Below are 9,146 nucleotides of genomic sequence, written 5' to 3'. Positions count from 1 at the left end.
CTGGGGCAATGAGTTAGGAACAGACTGGACTGAGCCATATTCTCCCCAACTTTTTCACTTGCCTCTCCCTTGCTTGTAATGCCTGCCCTCACACATCTTCAAATTCTTGCTATGTTTGGGTTTCTTCAGTAATCAGCTCCAGCAAGTGTCTTTAGCTTGCATCTACACAGGAAGGCTGTAAAATCATTATGGCAAGTTGGGGTTAAAGAGAGACCACATCTGAGAAACTGCCAGTGAGCCCAGAGCAGCTCTGTGCTATGATTTCTGTGGGTACTGGTAGAAGAACAAACCTCTGCTGAGAAGGTGTATCTGGTAGGTAGGAATTATTGCTAGTAGTGGCTGTCTTTAGGGCTGCCTTGGCTTCAATGCTATTCATTCTGTTTTTCTTAGCTACGTACAGAGAATGCATCCTTTAATCACCAGTTTGTTCTGGGCATTGTTAGTGGAAAAAGACCCAGGAAGTTTCCTACCTGTTTACTGGTGGAAACAGCCCTGGATGTCCTGTGACTTACCAAGGTGAGACCACGCTATTTCCAAAAACATCTGACCAAAATTGTTCTGATCCTATCCGGATCTTTGTAGAAGAAAATACTTCTTCCCATGGACTTGTGCGTGTTATGCATTTTGTACACCCATCCTGATTCATTTCTCTCTCCAAGCTTGAGCTGCAGTTTTCTGTGGGACTTCAGGACTCTTGTACCCACGTAGGCTGCCCAAACCAAAGCTGCTGCTCTGCCTGAGCAGTGTATGAGTGTGCCTTGCCTGTATACGAGCCTGTCTGCTGTTCAGCAATTCCTTGTAACACCAAAACTTGGGGGTGGGGGTGAAATGAGGACAGAATGGCAATGTTCATAGCAGAAATACCTCACAGTAATACTTGTCATCTCCATTACTGTCAAATTAATTCTGAATTGTTGCACATCATACACTGTTTAGCTTGAGGAAAGTGAAATGGTGTCTTTGCTTCCTTGGCAGAAATGAGAGTAGTTAAGCCCTCTGAGGAGCCTTGCAGACTGGCAAAGGAAATGTCAAATAATATTTGGTCAAAGAGCATGGCTAAAGTCCTCTAAGGAGCAGTCTTTGCTCTGTGCACTTCATCTCCACTACAAATATAGAACAGAAAAATAAGGGATGCTTTTAATTTAGGAAAATATCAGCTTTCAGACAAAGCTGGGGACATTTAGCATTGAAGTTACATTTAGGCTGAGATTTAAGATTTATAGGCCAAATATTCACCTTCAAGCAGCTGTGATTTGATGCAAGAGCAGAAATGAGCTAGCTGGGGCAGCAGACTGGAGTAATTCAGGATGAGCAGGCTTGATTTATGGCTGCTTCATGTGACCCTAGGCAAGTCTTTGGCACTATCACCACGGTCTCTCCAATCCAGCACAGTAAAACCTCAGTGCAGCAGACTCTCCAGTCCAACATAACTGCCTCAGTCTTTATACTTAGACAAAATCTAGGCAAGCATTAAGGCATTCTGATAAATGAGATTGAACAATGACTTGTTCTCAGTATCTCAGTAAACGAAAGAACATCTATTTAGATGCCTAATGAGAATTAAAATCCTCAAAGACAGTGTACATATTATGTCTGGAGAAAGATGATCACATGGTGAAAAGAAAACAAATCAGAAACACTCATCCCTCTGTGTTCCAGCTTGATCAGTTTATTCTCTGGGTGCTGCTCCACCAAGTTGCTGATCTTTTCAGTTTTCTCCTCCATCACCTGAATGAAGATCTGTTCAAGCTTTTCTTGGATCCCTCAGCTTACCAAACACTTGGTGGAAATTTATTAAGGAGAAAACAGGAAAGTACAACACGAGTTCTGTCTCTAAAGTTCAGTTAAGGGTTTCGGTAAAGAAACTAATGGTATTCAGTGAGTTTAATGTGACAGTCCGGTCTAGAATTATCTTAGAGGTATGGGCTGTCAGTAATTATTATGCTTTCTGGTATGTGGTGCAACTAGTGTAGAATTATTACTGTACCGAGACAGTTAAACATTTAAGAATCACATATTTGGGGTGATTACATAACAAATGGATTCTACTCTGGGGTCATGCTCTCTGATGTTGTCGCTTAGGGCTTCACAGGTTAATGATCATCCTCCATGCTGCAAAGTGACCTGAATGCCATGCTCAAAAATGAACTTAGAAATTATGATGACAGTCTGCACTAATTACTCCGCTTGCTTGCAACTTTGCTACACAGGCATTCTATATGCCTGGCTAAAAGCAGCAGACAAACAAAATACTCTCGGCAGGAGCTGGCAAGAAAACAGCTAACAGAAGGCCAGGTGCAACCAGTACAGTCACCTCAAGGATAGAGCAACTCCTGTGACTCCAGGCAGGGGAGCTAAGAGGCCATGGCTTTTGTTCCCCTCCCTTGTCTTCCCCTGGATTCATAGCGGTAGCTGTGTGGCTCCCTGTGGCCAGAGGGAGAATGACTTTTCCCCTGGTGAGCAACGCTTGTGAAGAAATTGTTTGTAGGGTCACTCTGAAATAATTCTAGGAGGTGGCATTATAATTATTGGCTGTTAAATGCTCCAATCTACTCCATATAAATCTTTGGAGTATGACTAATTAATATAATAACCTCCTCTAGCAGAGAACAAATTAACTGCCTGAATGCTCAGGACTTAAAAGATCAGAGAACAAGCTGGAAGGCACTGAAAAATTGAATTAGCAGATTCTCGGGCTGGCAGCCAGTAAGGGACTTCATGCACTCGTGTGTGGTTAGGGCTGAGATCCATGCCCCAGAGACCCAGGCACAACCTCTGCCTTCTCTGGGATCACACCATGTGGGTACTTCCCTGAGGACAAGAAGGGAATGAGCTCCAGAACCCTGTCTTTTTTTGACTAATATTCTGTGAATCAAATGATCTCATTAGGTAAATGTGCATCTGACCACAAAACGTTATTTTTAGCTGAAAATGAAAACCCACATTAGAGTTGCTTCCTTCTCCTCCTGAAACTCTACATCAATTTTCTGCAGAATTCCCCTGTTTTCTGATTAAAATAATCAGCAACTTGTGCGGCTGCTCTTGTATTTTAACTTCAAAGCCCATGCATGTTGTTTTTCCTTCAATTTTAGCAACGAGGTGAGCTTCTAACAGACACTAAACAAAAGCAATCAGTTTCTTAGAAACATGTAACCAACAATACAGGTACAAGAAAAGCTTTCTGTTTTCAAGTAAAAAAAAAAAAGAAAAATTACAGATCAGTGTGATCCACAAAATTACATTCCTATTTGGATTTTGACCACAGCGCTCCTAGGGTTCAGGCTGAGCTTGAGGTGACACTTAAACCACTAAAAACGAAACAAAATATTGTAAGTTTCTGAGCTTCAGCCACTCCAAAACTGAATGACGTACCACAGAAATCAGGTCGCATTCAGAAAATCTCAGTGACTTTAAATATTTGATTGTTGCACATCATGATAATTGTTGGTAACAATCCAAAGAATAGGACAAGACTTCAAGCCTGTCTTGGCCGTATCAGATCTGCAGTCACTGTCTACCTGTTTTTTTCCAGTCAACCTAAATGAATTATGCCTGTATTCTCCACAGTGAGTTCCATGCACATGCTACAATTCAGCTTGGTTCTCCCTAGGCAAGAGGTCATTTTAATCTTATTAAGTCCCTTCCAGGAAGCTTCCTACAGTAATGAGGCTTAAGAATTGTGAGGAAAGAAGCAGGGTGGCCATCTTGCTCTTTAAGACTTAGGTCTAACCATTGTTGTTTGTGGATTGTTTCAAATGAGGGCAGCTGAAAGCAAAATTTGCTAAACCGTATCTGTGAGGAGCTAAAAATCTAGGCTTTTTCCTCTAATTTGTCAGACTTGACTTCATCTTCCAAAAATCAGTTCATGTTATGTCATTCTCCATTAGTCTAAAGAGCTGGTAAGTACCAGGTATTTTTCTCCACATGAAAGCTCTTATTCACCGTAATTACCTTACTGTAATGCAAGTAGGACTGGGTTTCAGAATAATACATGACATTAAAAAAACATGTACTTCAGTAAGCAGAAGGTTGTTATCCCATGGGTTTTTATCTCAAAGTTACACTTTCTAGTGTCTAGAGCACACAAACTGGTCAACTTTTCCCACAAGTGAGTCAATATTCATATAAACCCACTCATGGCCATCATCATGAAAGGACTGAGCACAGCCCTGCCAAAAAGGACCTGGGGGCACTGGTGGATGGCAAGCTGCACAGGAGCCACCAATGTGCCCTCACAGCTCAGAAAGCCAACCGGATCCTGGGCCGCACCAAAAGAAGCACAGCCAGCAGTGCAGGAGAGCTGGACCAGATGATCTAAAGGTGCCCTCCAACCCTGAGGATTCTATGATTCTATGTAGACGGTCTTGATTTTATAATCTTTTCATTAGCATTGTTTTTGGGAAACCCACATACCAGGGTGCCCCCTAGGACACTGGGTGTTAGAGGTGTACAGCAATAACAAAATTCAAGTCTTTTCTGTTTAAAACCAGGCAACTAATTTCTTCTAATCTGTGGTAAGGGACACCAGGGAGTTGTGTATCACAACAAGGCACCAGAATATTTGTCTTCTGCCAAAAATTTTCACCTGTCTCCTCATCTTCTGCTCAAACCACAAGGCTTTTTTCCTTAAGTCAATCACATAAGATATAACTGATATTCTTGGCACAGGAATTTATTTATCTCCTGAAAACAAAAGCTTGTTTTCAGCTCCTGCTTGCTTCTACATGGGCCTACAGTATGTCATGTACATGTACTTTCAAGAGCTCCAGCAAGTGACAGGTGCCACCTCTGCCACTGCTACACCTGTGCAGATCTTGCTAATGGAAAATGCTGTCTCTAACTCATCTATCTAATGCACTTGTAACCTTTAACATTACAAAATCTAAAAGCATGTTATGGGCAGTGCCCAAATAACACTAGGCATGTTAGTTTGAGATCATTATCTTACACAACCTGACTCCCTTGGTATCTGCTACCAAAAAAAAATCTGCAAAAAGTATTATTTGTAATAGACAGAGAAGTTTTGTTCCTCCTTTTGGTACTAGGTAAGTAAAATGCAAGAGGCATAAAAGCTGAGGACTACACTCTGTCTTTGGCTAAACAGAATGGACTAGAATAGGGGTAGCGCTTGGTCTCTGTTGGCAGTCAGTTTAAAAAATGTGGTCAGTCAGTACATGCTTCAGCCAAACAAAATGCAGTGTGAATGAAGCAGGAGAGGGGTTGGCTGTCCTCCAAGCTCAAAAGCTGAATTATCAAGACTTTGCAGAAGCTGTTGTGTCATTAAAGAGAGTTCCAAAGTACATAATGCCTTCCGTTTAAAGGCTTTGCTTCCTGTCTTTGCAGGCAGGGTGTCTTATAAGGTAGGAAATATTTGGCATCAACTCAATGCTATCCTACTGCCTTGCAGCCTCCTGAGCGTACAGAAGAGTACCGGATCCATGCAGAGTGGGCCTGAATCGCATGACATTTTGCAGGGGCAAGGACCCCAGACAAGGTGTGGAAGAAACGTGAGTCACTATTTGTGATTTTACTTCAATGTCTGAGGTGATTTCTGAGCATTTTTATCTCACAAGAGAAACAAGGGAGAACGAGAAGTATTAATTTTTTATGGATAGCACTTTTACCAAATACTTTGAGGTTATTCAACCAATAAAATTTAATCTGAAAAGTTAGTACGCTACCTCCATTTCAAAAGAGAAGTTGAGGCATAATGAACTTGTATATTTCCATAGGAATGAGTTACCAACAGAGACCAGAAAAAAATTCAAAATTATCATAACAGATTTCTTGCCTGGACACAATTCCAGTTTTTTCAGATTTTGAGGAGGCGAGGACTTGAGGTTACTCAGGAATTCCACACTTTAAGTTCTATGCACCTCAACAAATCCACCTCTTAATCAATTATCTTAATCAACCCTAAAAGATCGATACAAGCACCTTCTGCTCATAAAGTGAATGAACACCATTTTGAAAATCAGCATATATGTAGAGACATGTATAATACACAGGGCTGCTAATCTCACCTCAAAATTCAGAGCTAGGTAATGATATGCTGCCAAAATGTCCAGCCATGTCTTTAAATATTCCCTTATGAGTATAAGAAATGTATAAAGCAAATCTAGATTTAATAGAATTCACATGCTACTCTCCCTGAATGCAAAAATACATCTTTTTTGACTTTCCTCATTCTCCTCCTCATTCATTCCCACACTTAGCTTTTCTTTTTCTTCACTGCTACATGCACAAACTTAACTTCCTGCTTGTTGAATTTGTTTTCATTTCTTGTGCTTCCATTTTTTCCTTATTTTACAGGCTTGTTTTGCAAAACAGTGAAGGTACAGCTACTGCAATGCACTCCCCAAATGAAGCTTGCCTGCTGCATGCATTTCTTTCTAACTTGGCACTGAAATCCAACATCACCAAAAATGAAAAGCAGCTTGGCTTAAACCACTATAATTAATGCTTCTAAATTTTGTTCCTTTGCCGCCCTGTCCACAGATGTGCTGTGAAGGATGTCATCAATGAATGTGTTGTTTTCCCTCAAACCAAACCAGCAGAGGAAAAATACTAGGAAATTTTACTCTCTGGTACTTTTTTTCCTGGCATTTACCAACACGACATGAAGAAGTATGTTGGAATCATAGGCCATTATTCTAGTCTTTAGTATCTAAATATGTTGAACATGGATGTCTAGCAAAGATATTAAAATCAACAAGCATTCCAATTATCACAAATTTCCTTATTCCAAATACTGTCAACTGGAATATCCCAGAAAGACAGAGAGCAAGAGACAGAGAGCTTGGAAAGCATTCTTCCATCTCCAAGCCGACAGTGATTATTCTGAACTTTTTTTCACTACATTAAACTATTCTGGGAGTGTGTGGTTTCTTCTCTGTTTATTTTTTAAATCAAATCAACAGCTCTGCATACTTCATTAATCTCTGTTTACCCACTGATTTGTTCACTGTTTACCACACCAGTGATGTTTCTGAAGGAGGATGGTGCTATTGTCTGATATTCCAGCTTTTTTTGTTTGTTTGCTTGTTTCTTTTTCTTCTAAATATGAATTTTGACAATAAAATCAGCAGCTGGGGGAGGAGGGCAAGGGAAAAAAAAAAAAAAGAAATAGAAAAGTGTAACCTGTATACAATAATCTTTGGTAGATCTAAAATTTATGTTCATGTGACCAAGGGAGAAAAAGTGGAGAAAAAAACCAATACAGAATGAAGAATCAGCGTAATGACATGTAAGGACAAATGCAACTGGAATTTTTAAAAAGCAAAATACTTCTGTGATAAAAATGAACTAAAATAACAACTGATGTCTTGGTCACTCCAATTTTTACAATTCACCTTTCTGTCATTTAAAAGCATTCTTAAGATCTCTTACCTTGCCAATGTAAGGTGCTCAATTCCTTTTCTTCTGGTAGACTTCTGCACATTTCTGAGATACTGGAACATGATTTCCTGCGTCTTTCACCTCTTTGAAGAGAAGAGACATGATTTTCCTCAGATATTTTTGTCATTATTTTAATTATTTTAATATTTTGTATTGTTTTTATAATCTTCATGTTATATATCATCATTAGAATCTTCTGTGTTTATTTTCAGTATTTTTCCTATCAAGATTCTTTTCTGTTTCTGAACCAGTTTTTGAAATGTGCAATTTTCTGATTGGATAACAAAAAGAAGATGTCACAAACGTAATGTAATTCGCATCAGTACTTCAAAATACTTATTTTGCCATCAGTATGTATAAACATACTCATTTGGACTCCCACAGTGAAGATTTAGCCATTTATCATTACTTACTTCCATGTAGAAAACAGAGAAGATATCTAAGAAAAAGTAGATAGCTACCTACTCTAATGTTCAGCATGTCATATTTAGTCAGACAACTGGGCCCTGGAATAAGGAAAGTGGTGCTCCTTAGGGCAGAAAAGGCAGTTGTCTGACAGTGAACTTCAGAAGAATTTTAGGTTTCAGAATAAAATATTACAAGTAATAATAAAAAAATAGAATATCAGCATCTATTTGGAAGCTTTCAAAGACCTGAAGTCAGTACATGTATTTCCGAGACCAGAAACAATCCTAAGATTTGCTTCTGAACTAGAAACTAGACTTGGAAACACAGTATTTTATGAATGTGGTCTCCATTTCAAACTTAGAACATATTTTTGGAATCTACCTGGATTCTCTTACATGGTGAGAACCAGAAAGAAAAAAGAATGCAAACGGATTACCTACTGACAACTGTAATAACCACTTCTAGAAATGTGTTTTTCTCACATTGTCAAGTTCTTAAAAATAAGCATAATCAGAACTCAAATGACTGTCCTACTGGTTTTTGGAGCGTGACATTTTGACATTTCTATGATTCAAACCAGCATTCTTTAGAGAAACTTTCAAGTCAGACCCTACACGAAGCGCAGTGTTGAAAACCTCCTCTATTTCTGGGGCAATATAAATAGAGAGCCTCCCATTGATAACAGCAGGAATGCACGATGGCCTTTTGCTAATTTGGAAGTACAGAAGTCTGAAACATATATATTTGAAACCAGAAATGAAAGCTTACGGCCTGCATAATGCATGATGCGATATGTTTCATTTTTACTGCATAATGCCATCATTTATTTATCATGCTAATAACAGATGTGAGAATTTTCTTTTAAGGTAATTAAAACAGTGGTAAAAGTGAACCATTTGACGGACACCATTATTCTTTAACAACCAGATTAAAATGTCTTACACCCACTTGCTCATTATCTTACTGTAATGAACAGATACCTACAGACAGCCGTAGAACTTTTATAATGGAAACAACAGGAGCTTTTGTGCCTCCCGATGAGGAAAGTAAAGGCTTAGATTTGTCTAAATGGTAGAACGTAAGAATATTTCATCAATAGCAATAGTGTGGCCTCTATGCCCCCAAACCTTTTCTCAGAGCCCAAAACAAAATGGGGAAAAGACTAATGAAGCCATGTGGAGATGCAATATTAGAAACTATCTGTCGTGTTGCTGTATTTGTAGGTCAAGAAATGCAACTGTTCCCTTTTGAACCCAATTCAGGCATTATACAGGTGTGCTGCAATTCCCTGCTGAATAACGAGTTCCTCCTTCCATCATGGCCATTTCCACATGGAGAGA

Source organism: Centrocercus urophasianus, unplaced genomic scaffold, assembly GCF_019232065.1.
Source record: "Centrocercus urophasianus isolate 14NV4802_14NV808 unplaced genomic scaffold, USGS_Curo_1.0 seq_10, whole genome shotgun sequence".
NCBI lineage: Eukaryota > Metazoa > Chordata > Aves > Galliformes > Phasianidae > Centrocercus > Centrocercus urophasianus.
The sequence above is the reverse complement of the archived record's forward strand: the minus strand, read 5'-3'. Positions refer to the sequence as shown.